The sequence below is a fragment of the Alligator sinensis genome, unplaced genomic scaffold (genome assembly GCF_000455745.1).
Source record: "Alligator sinensis unplaced genomic scaffold, ASM45574v1 scaffold550_1, whole genome shotgun sequence".
Lineage (NCBI taxonomy): Eukaryota > Metazoa > Chordata > Crocodylia > Alligatoridae > Alligator > Alligator sinensis.
In genome coordinates, this window is record NW_005841980.1 from 2538944 (window position 1) to 2552855 (window position 13912).

The 13912-nt window shown below is 58.9% G+C and overlaps 1 protein-coding gene across 5 annotated transcripts in view; it reads right to left on the reverse strand.

The window, feature by feature from the left end:
- The window catches only part of SYNPO (synaptopodin), a 42459-nt gene that overhangs the window by 11564 nt on the left and 16983 nt on the right, over positions 1–13912 (reverse strand). The window contains exon 1 of one of the 5 annotated variants that reach the window (XR_003093413.1): positions 12831–13903. The exons of the other annotated variants lie outside the window; for them this stretch is intronic. The gene's annotated coding sequence lies outside the window, so the exon portion shown is untranslated. Of the gene's footprint in view, positions 1–12830; positions 13904–13912 lie in introns of those variants that run through there. 5 annotated transcript variants of the gene reach the window in all.

Consider the following 13912-nt stretch of genomic DNA (forward strand, 5'->3'; position numbering starts at 1 on the left):
CTTCCTGGAACAGCACCCGCGCACCCTCCCACAATTGCAACTGGAGCCACGCCAGCGGCTAGCTCCCGCGCCCAGCAGCAGCCAGGCCAGCGCAGAAGCCATGAGCGAAGTACAAAAGGATGTGGAACAGCACAGCCCGCATTTTCTCCATGTGAGCCATTTCCTCCGAGCGGCTTTGCTGAAGCTCCCGTGACTCCGCGCATCGAGGGAGAGGAAGCCTCAGAAACAAAGAATGGCAGTAAAAAGTTTACGGCCGAGCGGATAGCAGTGGCGCGCTGCACGGTCTGTCTGGCCAGTGGCTGGGCTCCGCTCCTGGTCCCCAGCCCAGAGTGGCACTGAAGCCACCGGAGCTGGGATACCTGCGCACAGGTCCCTGCAACAAGGTGGTTTCCAGCCAAACTGGGCAGCTGTTCTGGAAACCCAACCGAACAAAAGCATGGCTTCCCCCTCGCTGGGCTGGTTCTGCACTGGCTCCCACACCTGTCACCAGCCACCACCTGGTCCCACCCTCCACTAAGCCAGTGCACACCACGCTGCACACTCCAGCAGCCCAGAAAAGCCCCCATTCCCCCCCAGCCTAGCAAAAGAGATGCAGTCGGATGGGCCTGTTTGAGCCGGAGACTCACCGAGTGCTCAGGTGTGGACAGGGGCCATTCCTCCCTGCCCACACACACGCAGCATTTGGGGAAGCAGGTCACAGCAGAAGTAAGCAAGGTGCAATGGACACTGACCCTCCTCGCTGCTTAGCCGTAGGAGCAGATGTTCCCTGCCCGTGACAGCCACGGCAGAACCAGCTAAAGGCAGTGCTAGTAATTGCAGAGAGTGGCAGCCACGGGAGGCTGGAGATGCAAACACCCTGCCTGGATCCATGGGGGAAGCTGGTGGAGATCCCAGGCGCTGCAGACAGTATTTGGGGTGAGACAGGCAAGCCTGGCAGCTGCAGGGCACAGGAGCCCTCCTGGCCATCACACAGCCCTCCTGGACAGGGATCTGTTGTCCTGCTCTCAGTCATGGGCACCGGCTGCTGGACAAGGGGCCTGCCCCACCTGGCAGCTCCAATGAGCTCTGGGAGCTGCAGGTTGGGGGGCTCCTCAGAGAGTCTTCCAGGCTAAAGCTGGACCCCCATCAAGGGTTCACGTACATGCAACTCATTGATTCTCTGCCTCCCCTTGAACCTCGCTCCCCTCCCAGCCTGCATGGGCAAGCAGGGGCTGGCAGCATCAGCGGGCCGAGACAGGTGACCTCCGGTACCTGCACGTTTAGGAGGAGCAGCCTCCCGAAGCGGCTGTCTGGGGCTGGCAGGTCTGCCCCGCACCGAGCCCAGCTCTTCTGAGCGCGCCTGGCGGTAACTCCCGTTCGCTTCACGTGTTTCTCATTTTCTTGCCTTCTGCGCTGCTTGGGATCCTTCCAGGATATTTTAAGTAGCACTTCAGCCCCTTAAGCCGACCAGCAAAGAAAAGGGCCGAGCTGCACAGCGCAAGCCCTCCCAGCTCGCCGGAGGCAAGGAGACAGAAGGAGCCGACCCGGGAAAGCTGCCCTGCGCTGCGAGCTTCCTCTCCCACCCCCCAGCCTCAGCCAAATGCAGCACGAGCTGGCGGTGGAGAGTCAGGGAATCGTCGAAAATGAGGGTTGAAAGTGGACCTCCGGAGGGCACATCCAGTCCAACCCCTGCTCCAAGCAGAGCCAGCCCCAACTACATCATCCCAGCTAAAGCTTGGTCTACCTGGGTCTTAAACACCTCCAAGGATGGAGTCCCACGGTGCAGATGCGCACCAAGGCCTTGTCTACCGGCATAAGTGTCTCGAAGCCCCGGTCTTGAGCTGCACGGTTGTGGCATGGAGAAGCACAACAGCAAGGGCACGGGAACACCTGGCGCCGGCCCCCAGGGAGCTGCACTCAGGGGATGCCACTCACTGGCACGTTATCTAGGAGAGAGCCCAAAGCCGTGTGCCAGCAGCCAGGGCTGGGCTGTGCTGGGGGGCTCCCCCACACCCTCCCCAGCCACTGGAGCATGCATCTGCTCTTTGCTAAGGGCTAGACCCTTACACCCTTACTCACTGCATTGCACCAATACCACCCTGGGTCTGGCAGTGCCACTGTGACACCCATAGCAGATACTGGGGCCAGCAGGCTGCCAGCAAAGTGTGTAAAGCCGTTAATAATCCCAGGCGGACAGACTTGCGTGGCCACACTTGTCCCATAAGCCACGGAGCTCTGCCAGCTTGTCTCCAGTCCCACCATCAGCCAGCCTTCTCCAGAGCCACTGCCAAGCCTTCCTGCTGCATCAGCTGCTCCAGGCCTGCCTCGTGCCCTGGACTCTCACCTCCCCATGGGCACAGCTGGGTGGGCACCAAGGCTGGCATGCTGCAGCTGGGCCTGGGGAGGGGGATCACGCACCCACTAACTCTTGCATGTGTCCCAGCTGTGGGGCAATCCATGCTGAGATCATGCAAACAGCAACCCCCGTGCTGCAGCACCACGCAGGGCTGTGATGTTGGTGGGAGTGCCCCGAGAGCACAGCATGCCCTCTGCTCTGTGCCAAGACAGGACACCCTGGCTGGGGCTCCCATGCCCAGACAGGGGGTGAGGAGGATGCATGTCCAGAGAGGAGGTGTGAAACCCTGCTGTGTGGGGCAGGGGTGAATTTCCTCCTCATCCTAGGGAGGTCAACTCACCACTGGCACAAGACGATGGATGCAGCTGCAGGGAGCTGAACGGGATGCCACCCCCTCACGACGAAACACTGAGCTCTGGGGCCATCGGCTTCCTCCGTAGCAGGGGCATGGCCCTCTACCTGGGGTCTTTCGAGCAAATATTAACCTTTTCCAGAAGCAGGACGCTGGCTGCCAGGGTGGCAGGTTCGGGTGTGATGCCTGGTGTTGTGTTAGGGTTGGCAGTAGTTTTACGAAGAGGTATCGGATGGTGATAGCCGCCGGCTAAGAACCTGAACCTAGATGTAACCAGGGCAGGGGCGTTTGCTCGCACGTGAGCGTGCATGGTGGTGACAGTGCACACCCCCTGGCACACACAGACCAGAGCCGCTCTCTTCCTGTCACTGGCAAACCCTGCCCATTGTGCCAGGCCCCGTACCCACAGCTCAAACCTCAGAAGGCTTTATCAGCGGAAGAGAAGCAGAGGGTTGGAAAGCCTTGTCTACCTGGCATAAACACTGCCATAAACACAACCGGCTGCAGCACTGGCTGACAAGGGGCTGTATTTTTTACCTGCCTCAGGGACTTCTGCCCGTGTGTGAGGACCTTCAACACCACCCAACCATCCTCTCTCTCCGTGGCCAGGGCGTGAAGGTCCCCCTCCACTGCAGTGTGACAGCACGGACCTCCACCAGGTTACACGTGGGATGAGCGGAGCCACTCGCATTCATGCCACTCACCTATACGCTTGCTCAGGACTTGGCGAAGGGGACGTGACGTGGCCCGTTTGCTAAGGCACGTCCCCTTCCGGTCAGCATTTGGCCTCTACCTGGCTGCCTTTGTGCTGGGCTGGGGTGAGCATCCCAGCGAGTGGCAGGGACTATCAGACAGGCTAGATCCAGGGAGGCCACCCGGCAGATCAGGGTGACAGGCAGCACCGCAGCAGATAGGGCAGGGAGCAGAAAGCAGAGCAGCAAATCGGGTGGAGAAAGGGCACTTGAGGAGGCTGCAGGACTCGTTGGTGGCCCGCTGACCAAGAAGCTTGGCCTGCACTGCACTAGCACTAGCACTCACGGGGGGAGGCTGCGAGGGGCAGATGGCTGCGAACCCCCTGCGCCTCCAGCACAGCTCTGCCGCGGCTGCAATTTTCCCACCAGCTCCGATATAAATGGAAACTCGCAGCCTCGCTTCCTTTGCACACTCCCATCGCATGGGGGCTGCAGCCGCTTCCTTTGGCTCCTGGAAACCCCCAGCGTCGACACACGTGCAAGCTCATGCCCTCCATGCACACACACATCCCTCCATACACACACACATGTGCACACCCCTCCGTGCACACACACACACACTTTCACACACACATGCCCCTCCAGGCACAGGCACAGGCACAGGCACAGGCACAGGCACATCCCTCCATGCACACACACATGTGCACACCCCTCCATGCACACACACACACATTTGCACACACATGCCCCTCCAGGCACAGGCACATCCCTCCACGCACACACACATTCACACACACACACCCTTTCAGGCACGCACACATCCCTCCATGCTCACATACACATTCACACACGCCCACACCCCTCCAGGCACACACACATCCCTCCATGCATGCATACACATTCACACACATCCCTCCATGCACACACCCCCTCCAGGCACAGACACATCCCTCCATGCATACACACATTCACACACATGCACGCACACCCCTTCATGCACACACACATCCCTCCTTGCACACATACACATTCACACACTCACACACCCCTCCAGGCACACACACATCCCTCCACTCACACACACACGCACACCCCCCTCCAGGTGCACACACATTCCTCCATGCACACACACATTTGCACACATACACATCCCTCCATGTATGCACACATTCACACGTGCACACATCCCTCCATGCACACACATATACACACACACTCACCAACACAGAAAATCCCGCGCTCCCCTCCACATCCCAGAAGCTCACGCTTCCTGCATCAGCACACCTCCCCATACACGTGGGCACACGCATGCATCAGTGCCCAACCTCCTGCACCCTACCCCTTGCACCACACAACCTTGGCCCTCCGACACCCACCCCAGCACAGCGCACCTCCTCTTCCACTGCCCTCCGCACACACCAGCTCTCCCCTCCTACACCCCAAACTGACATGTGCTCCCTCCACTCCCTGCCCACAGCCCCTTGGCAGCACACCCTTTATCACAGGCAGAGGAAGACTTTGAGAGCAGCGCATCTAACAGCAGGCCCCTCACAGCCCGCGGGCAGGGGGCACATCCCCTTTCAAGCACCGCTGCAGATCCCCCAGCCTCAAGCAAGGGGCCCTCTGCAAACATGCCCTCGCCCCATTGCATGGGCCTATTTTGTCCCGTCTCCCCTGTCCCAGGCACGGCCCAGCCTCCTACCCCCGAAGCACCGCGGCCGCCCGCTCCCCGGTGTCTATTCATTCCCCAGACGGATTCAGGCCGTAGTGGCTTTGCAGAAGACCCAAAGCGCTGGCTCCGAGGCAGCGTGCAGCCACCCACCTTCCGCGATTAATTCATGGATGTGTCTGACTCCGTTCCTAAGGAAATGATCTCTCTGCCAAGGGAAGGGCTGAATCATATGGCCCCTTCTCTCCCCGCTGCCAAGGAACGGCGAGGGGGAGACCGTGTTACTTCAGCGCATGGAAAGGGCTCTGGCCCCGAGAGGCAGGTAGACGAGGCGCGGCCAGCTCCGGAGGCTTTAGCGGACAAGCCCCGTCACGCACCGTGGCAGCCCTGCTGCAGCCACCCCCCTGCACATCTCTCCAGCTGAAACGCTTCTGTTTTGACAGGATGCAAATTCTTTCCCCGTCTCAGAAAGGATTTAGCCAGCTCTTCATTAGCAGCTCCACTTCCCTCGTGCTATGCTGTGCATCTGTCTGGCCTGCCCTCGGGGCTGCGTCCCTGACGCGCACAGACAGCAGCTGGGGCTAGGGAGGCAGAACGGGTCCAGCCCCAGTGCCCCTTGCTCAGGCCCAGCAGCCTCGAACGGAGCCAGCGAGGGTCTCCAGAGGCATCGAAGAGACGGGCTGCAGTGATTCGGGCTGCACAAGGGGGACGAGGAAGAACGAACAAGGGGAAAGGCCAGCAGGCTCTTCTGGAGACACCGAGAGAAGACACTTGTCTGTTTAGAGGCAACCTTTGCACTGGCTTTGCTTTGGCAGCCGCACAAAGGGGAGCAGCAATGTGTCCCCATCCCAGCAGAGAGGTCGACGCTGGCTGGAGAGGAGCCTGGGCTCTGCCCTCCCCGTGTTTATCTGTGACAGCGAAGGAAGAAATACGGCCGTGGAATGCCGGAGCCGCGGAGAAACCAGCCGCAGGCTCCAGATGTTTCACACTCACGTGGGCCCGCTCCAGACGTGGCCAAGGTTTCCTGCGGCCAAGGCTGCCGGAGAAGCGCAGCTCTCAGCGGAGCCATTTTGGAGACTCTCCTCCTCGCTACTGTCTTTTAATAGCAACCAAGGGGGCCTTTCTAGCTGCATGGATGCCGCGTTCTTGGCGGGTGAAGCCCTCCTCGGCTTAGCAGCCTGCTAGGCTCTGAAATCTTGCGTCTCCTGTGTGCAAACATGCCGGCCGTGAACGCGTGTGAGCCTGTTGTGAGCACGCGCGCCCCGCTCTCTGTCCTCCGCTGCACGGCTAATGGAGCTTCACTGATTCATGCCCCCTGTGTGGTCTGGGACAAGCCTCCAACACGGGCATTTAGAGATGCAGTGTCTTGAGCCTCGAGCATCCAGCGTTGGTCTCTCACCCCCATCACCCAGCAGTCCCTGTTGTCCTTAGACTGGCTGCTCTGCTCTGCCACGCCATATTAGCCACTCCAGACCCTTTTGGCATGGTTGGCGGCTCTTGGACACACGCCTCCCCACACATGCCCCGGCACACATGCTCCGCCTGCACATGCCGCCGGCCGCCGGCTGCGCTCCAGGAGGGGATCAGGCTGTCACGCTACGGCACCCTGCTTTCCATCACCCGCGGAGCAGGGGCAAGGGCCTTTCCTTCACCTGCTCCCTCCCCTCCCTGCCTCCAGGCTGCCCGGGAATGTGCTTCTCTAACCTGCCACGACACCTCCACCGGCGGGGCGGAGGAGGGACGTGCTCTCTCTGCCCCCCAGGGACGAGCACCTCTAATCCGGAGCCTGCACCGCTGCCAACCCCTGCAGCTGAGCGTGCTCTTCCTAAAGAGCCGTGCGCCCCCGCGCCCTGCCTCGCTGCAGCCCGCCTTCTCCTCCGCGCCTCCTCCCTCCATCCCTGCCCTGCTGCCTCTGCTCCCACGGCCCGTCAGAGCACACGAAGTCCAACATGGCACGGGGAGAAGGTCCGGGTGTGGAGGGTTTGGGGAGAGAAGAAGGAAAACGGGAAAGGCTGGAAAGCCAGGGTGAAACTTGATGGCCGTGCAGAGGAATAGACCAGTACAAAACGGAGGGTTTAACGCTCTCTAAATATGCTTTAGCTATAAATATATATATGCTATATGCTTTAGCCCATTGGCACAAGGTTGGCAAATGCTTTGGCGACTCCAAACACGACCCTGCTTCTTTTGTCCCACATGTGCCCCTTCGCCTGCTGATCTTCCGTGCATCCACCTGTGTAACGACCCCGCCATGCTCAACATCCTCTCAGAAGGAGCCCACCCTTCTCCCAACAGCATGTTCATAAAAAGGGGGTTAAAAAAAAACCCATCCCAGCATTATTTTTTGGTGGGGAAAAATCATGGCTGCTGGCAGTGATCACTGCGGGGTGGGGGAGTTATTTCCAGCAGAAGGCTGCAGCGGGCACGTGTAAAAGGGTCACCCAAGAAAAGGCCGTGGCCACTTCAAGTCCATTAGAGATCCAGAGAAAGTTAGCAGAGAAGAAAGAGATGTTGCTTTGAGGCTTCAGAAATGCTTTGATCCCTTTTGATATAACCATGTCGCTTTAGGGGAAATCCAGTCACCGAACAGCTGACTGACAGCTCTGTAGCATGGGAGATATGGGCTGGGGGCAGGTATTCGGTTCCCCCTCTGAAATCGGTTGCAGACGGAGATGAAACGGGGCGCTTTTCGCATGGCGGGGAGTGGGCACATACGCAGCTTTGTCCTGTGATGGGGAGACTTATCTGGAAAGGGTCTGAAGAGATCCCAACCCCCTGTTGCTCTTTATCCTGTGGCTTATCCTTGGATTCACCCCTCAGCCGAGCTACGGATGGAGCAGCCCCTTCCAGGGCTTGTCAACACCCCTGCTGAGTCAGCTGCAAGGGTCAGTGGAGACCATGGCAGTACGCTCCTCTCCTAGCCAGGGAATAGTTTCTGAAGCTGCCGGGAACAAGACAGAACATCCCCTGGCAGCGTCGTGCGTGCAGCCCCGCTGGCCATCTCCGTTTGGTTGGATTGTCATCAACTGGACTGTAAATCACGAGAAAGGGGACTTTGCAATGGAAATGCTGCCGGACGCCGGGATCGAGCCGCTGGGTGCCACTGGGATAGAAGCGCCTGTCGTTAACTAGCTCCTTAGCTTTCCAAATGCCACCGGCCGGCACGGCTTCCAGCTGCATTCCCAGCTTAGCAGCTTTTAACTGAGCTGTCAAAGTCGACCTTTGGGCTAACAAGGACACAGCCCTCTCTCCGCTGTCGGGACCGATGAGGTGTTTTTGTCGCTCTCCCCATCCCAGCCAACCAGAAAACAAAATTCCTCCCTGCTCAACTTTCCTAGCGGTGGAGGGATCCAGTTGCAAAGGGCTGGGACAGAGGGAAAGCAGCTGAAATGAAGCCGGCGAAGACACGGGTGATTGACGGGCATGAAACAAAGGCTGCAGTTGGCTGCAGTGTGACCCGCCGGGCTTGGACCGGGGGCTTACATGGGATCTAGGCTCCCCCTGCATCAAGCCCTGACATATTCCCTGGGGAAACATGTATCATTGCCCAACAAGGACGACATCCTGACCTCCCTGACATCCATGGGAGCTTTGCTGTTGACTTCCAAGGGGCCAGGGTATCAACCCAAGAGCTTAAGCCTTTTCTCAGAGACAACCCCCCCATTGAAGTCAATAGGAAAACTCCTGCTGACAGCATGGAGGCCTGGATTTTACTCAGGGACGCTTCCTTTTTCTTGCCAAACCTGGGATAGCTGAAATCCAACCTTGCGCTCAGAAGTCTCCGCAGCTAAGGATTGCACCTTGAGCTCAAGGGTGCTGTGGGTCCATGGGATAGGACACAGCAGACCAGGGCAGTGAGGAGGATGGAGAGTGACTTGGGTGGCTGTGCCTCTTGCAAGCTCTGGAGGGCAGCTTGCATTGCATCGGCACTGGGCACCGATGGAAAAGCCCTTGTATTGAGCCTCTCCATGCCGGCAGTTCACCGCAGCAGCCCCGCAAGGGTACTGGGCTGGCAGAGGAAACAAAATCCCAAACTCAAGCCGCGGCAGGAGCTTTTCGAACTGTTTGATTTCGCTTTGCCTCACGCAGCCTGCTACCAACCTGAGACCTCTTACAAAAGCCCTGCAGCTCACTAGGAAGATGTCTACAAGCGCCGTGGTACATGGAAGGTCTCTGGAGACAGTGCGGCGCAGAGCAAACAAACCCGTCGCGTGCAACAGCGGGGACAGGGCATGACGCAGGCTCCAGAGGCAGCACTTCAGACATGAGGAGCCAGTGGAAACTCGGTCTCCACCGTCACGACAGAGCAGCACCTGGCAGCCCATTGCACGGAGGCTCTGGTCACCTCAGTGCCAGGTAATACAGTCAGAAACAGGCCTCAGTGTCCCGGGAGAGAGCGGGGGATACAAGAGGGACCAGAAAGCCCCATGCACTAAATCAGGATGCTGTTCTTCCACACAAAGATGTCCTGGGGATCTCACACTTATTACCCACCCTGCTTGTCCTCCAGCGGGTGCTACAGGACACTGTGAGTCCCAGGGAATAGGTGTCCTGTGCCCCTGCCCTGGCAGATTTATGCCAGCCTGCTGCCAGACAGTGCCAAGCACCTGGATTTCATTCGGGAAACAACACGGCTGTATCAGGTGTGAGGAGCTGCTTTGTGCGGGCTGGCTCTGTTATGCCAGAAGCGTTACCTAATGAGGCTCGGGGATCCTGTGACACAGCCGAGGCGGACTGAGTCAGCTCCCCAGCAGATGTGCTGGAGGGAGCACGCCGTTTCGCCCACGCCGGCTGCTGGGCAAGTCAGCGTGGATGTACTCACCGTGGAACGGGATGGAGCGCTGTCTCGGCAGGGATTTTAATCAGTGACAAAAAAACGCAGCCACCCAAATCCTCAGGAAAGCCAAGGTGGGGTGTGCACGTGTGGAGCTTTTGACAACACAGGTTTCCAGCAGAGACCACCTCCCCAGCCTTTCCCCCCAGCTCCAGCTGGGTGAAGCGTTTTGCTATGTCTATATGTCTGTGGACTTTTTGCTATGTCTGTATGGCTACATGGACTTTTTGCTATGTTTATATGGACATGCACACACATGTGCGTGCATGCACACACCTGTTCTGCATGGGGCATGACAGTTCTGCCTCCTTTCAGGCCTCAAGGCTGCCCTTTCCCCAGAAATCAAAGGTCTGCCCTGCCTTCCTCCATGCGCTGCCCAAGGGCATGGCTGTGAAGCCCCCTCATGCCTGCTCCCCAATCCTGGCAATGAGACGATGGAGCTGCCTCGGGGAGGGCCCCATGGGTGCCCAGTGCCACCCTCCATCTCGCTAGCTGGGATGCACTTGTTGGCACCTGCTCTAGGCCTCTCCAAAGCGTCCTCGTTCCAGGATTTGGTGTGGGCTGAGCAGGAAATGTAGACATGCTCCCCAATGCCGTGTGGCCCAGGGCTTGCTGGTCCAGAGGATGCACAGACTCTAGCACTGCCCTACCCCTGCCTCTGTTTTCCTCTTTGCAATGGGCAGGTTGCTGCTGGGCACAGTGATGGAAATCCCATACCGCTGCCACCTCCCCCAGCCCTGTTCCCGCTAGGTAGCGGGAGAAGGGCGGCAGGGGAAACACTGCTGTTGCTTTTGCAACAGCCCAGGTGTGGGGCAGCACAGAAAGCTGGTGACACCCGGGTGTAGGGCAGGCAGGAGGTCAAGCTTCAACATGAGAGGCAACACGCTGTGTAGCAACCCCCTCACTAGAGCCTGGGCATATTGAGAGACCAGCGCAGGCCTCGCAGCATGAAGCAGGACCAGGGTCCGGGGCATCTCCTCCACGCCAGGCACCGACATACAAAGCAGTTCTTGGGTGCCAGGGATAGCCCCGCCACTAGATTTCCTCCAGAAGCAATCAGCCTGTCTAGCCACGGCCCAAGGATTTCCCCCAGAGATCCAGGGGGAAGGAGGTGGCTGCGACAGGATGGAGAAAAGGACCAGTGCTTGCACCCCAAAACCACCGTCGCTGCAGCAGAGAAGCTAGCCCCAGCTGGCCATGGAGACCAAGTCGCCTTCTCTCTAAGGTCTTTCGTAGCACGCTGCGAAGAGCCTCGCCATGTGCTTTCCAGCCTCTCTCCAGCCAGCTTCCCCCTGATGAGGGCTCACCCCCCAAGCAACAGCAAGAGCTGGAGGAGGGTACCAAACACTGAGAAAACAGGTGCGGCTGAAGCCCAATAGAGATCGGACGGGAGAGAAACAAGCACCTCAAGGATCCACGGGGGCAAGCTTGCTGGGCTCCTCACACACCCAGATCCTGTCGAGTATCTCCAGGGTGTAGAGATACTGAGGCCTCGGAGCAACCTCTGGTCCAGAGTGGAGGACAGGGACCTCCTAGAGACCTCGCTGATTGACGGGGCAAATTGGGGACGAAAGAGGGACAGGCTGTATTTATCATCGTCCCTGGGACAAGGTGTAACCGAACCCCTTGGCCGCAGCTTGCACGCTGGCAGACCGCATGTCTCCAGCGCGGGGTGGTCTGGCTGGGACTGAATCGCCCCAGGGCAGCCCTTCACTGCAGGGAAGAAAAGTAGGGCAAATGAAATCACTCTGGATGGGCAGGAGGGAGCCGGGGGCTGCTGGAAAGGAAAAGGCATTGCACTGCTAGACCCCGTCAGATCTGCCGGATTCATTCAGACATCCAACCTCTTTGCCTTTACATGCAGCAAGGTATATGCTGGAGATCCACCCCCACATCTTGCAGAGCTTAGCAGCTCTGGCGGAGTCTGTACAATGCCGGCTTTGGAAACACATGCAGAGGGTTTCTTGTGGGGGCAGAAAAGCAGCAAGCCCCCGGCTTCCGCCTGCTGGCAAACGAAGTTTGGAGCCATCAAGGGTCCAGCGAGCAACTGAACCGAACTCCTGATCTGCTGCTGCCAAGCCCACGCCTTGCAGCGGAGGCACACGAGACAGGCAGGCGACAGATGGGGCCCCCGTCCGAGCCCCCGCATCAGGCTGAAATAGCGGGGCTCCGCTTCCCAGCTGTGCCCGCTGACTGAGCAGCAGTTTTGCCTCCCTAATTAATAGCCAAGCTCTGCAGCACATCTGCCACACGCACACACACACATGCACACACACACACACACGGGTGCATGCGGGTGTCAATTTACCACGGGAGCAAACAACCCTGTTTACGTCGCGCCGGGAGGCCGAGAGAGCGCTCCTTCGGGGCCTGCCGACAGGCACGGAAAAGTTCCCTCTGACGACGGCAGCTGGAGACGCCAGCCTATAAACCTGCCCTTTTGCAGCGGGCGGCTGGAGGGAAGATATGCAAAACCCAGCATCCCATCCAACACGGCTCCATGGCCAAAGAAATTACATCAGCCCGGCACTGCCCAGTCCGCCTGGCGAGCCTGGCAAGACCCAGGTGCTGAGGGGTGCTCCGCTTGAGAGCCTTCAAAGGGACCTGGGTTTTAGCAATGGGGTTGCCAGCCCTCGGGGTAACCGGGCACCTGGGAGGCATTTCCAGTTGGACTCCCCCAAAACAGTAGGAAGGCGGCAAAGGATCCCGGTGCTCTTTGCAGAGAAGAAGCCAAGAGACTGGCATCAAGGTCCAGCAGGGCATGGGCTCTACCTGGTGGGAAGGTGCCTGCTCACCTGGGTCCTGCCCAGCTTCACCCCAGCTCACGCCGAGCATCCAGACCTGCTGGCGAGGCAGAAGGACCTGAGCTGAGCCCAGCCACAGCCCCAAACCAGAGCTCTCAGCCAGCTGAACAACTTTTTCCTCTTCCCCCTTCCTCCACCCCTTACCTTGCTTCAGGTTTGGGTTGCCTTAATCCACCCCGAAAGAGCTTGGCGCGGCTGTGCCCGACCTGCCTCCAGCCTCTGCAGCTCGCCCGGCGTGCCCACTGGGCAAGGGGGGACCAGGTATCCCGCTTCGCAGCAACTGCCCGTGTCTGTCAAAGCCAGTCCTCCTCTCCCTGCTGCCAGCAAGCGAGTGAGGGCTGCACGCTCGGCTCTGCTCTGCCTGTCTGGATGCTGTTAGCTGAGCAGCTAGCAAAGCAGCCGGCAGCTGGCCAGCCTGCGCACAAGGTCCTAGTGCTGCCCTGTTCCTGCTTGCTGCCTTGCTCTGCCTGTCAGCATCATCCAAGCCCTTGGCATGTCCCTCGATGACTCCCACCAGAAAGAGATTCCCTGCTAGGGACTGAACTAAATTATTCCCACGGGCGCATAAGGCCCCAGAGGGCACCCCGGGGCAGGACTGCCACTCCTGTGCCCTGTGTCTGCTGTCTGCAGGGCAGGTAGCAGTGCAAGCGGTGCAAGCATCTACTCCGGATACCTGTAAGAAATGCTCGGATGCCTATCTTGCTGGGGTGATCTGACCCCAGCTGCCTTCCTGGTCCTTGGGCAGGGGGCTGGACCTGATGATCCTGCAAGGTCCCTTCCAGCCCTAATGTCTATGAAATCTATGAAATCTAGATACGTGGGGCACTGACTGCGGCTGGAGCTGGGTGCCGCTCCTCAGAGAGCCACTGCGTGGGCACCCCCTTGCTTCCATTCATGTTATTAATGGAGATTCATTGATTAATTCATGAATGGATTCATTTAATCCCCCAGCGGGATCCTCCCTGCAAGGCCTGGCCTGGGAGGACTACCCCCTTGCCGCCCCCCACTCAACCTTGCTGCTCCTTCTTTACAACCCAGTCATGAGGTCATAATCCTGCACAGTGACATCACAGTCCGTCAGCCTGGCAATGATGGTGCCATCGTGCATGCAGCTTCCTGGGGCAGGTCGGGATGAGACAACAAGGTGGGAATCCTGCTCTAGACACAGGTACAAGTAAATGGGTCTTGGTATTTTCCAGAGGTAAACTGTCGCTCTGAATTTCAGC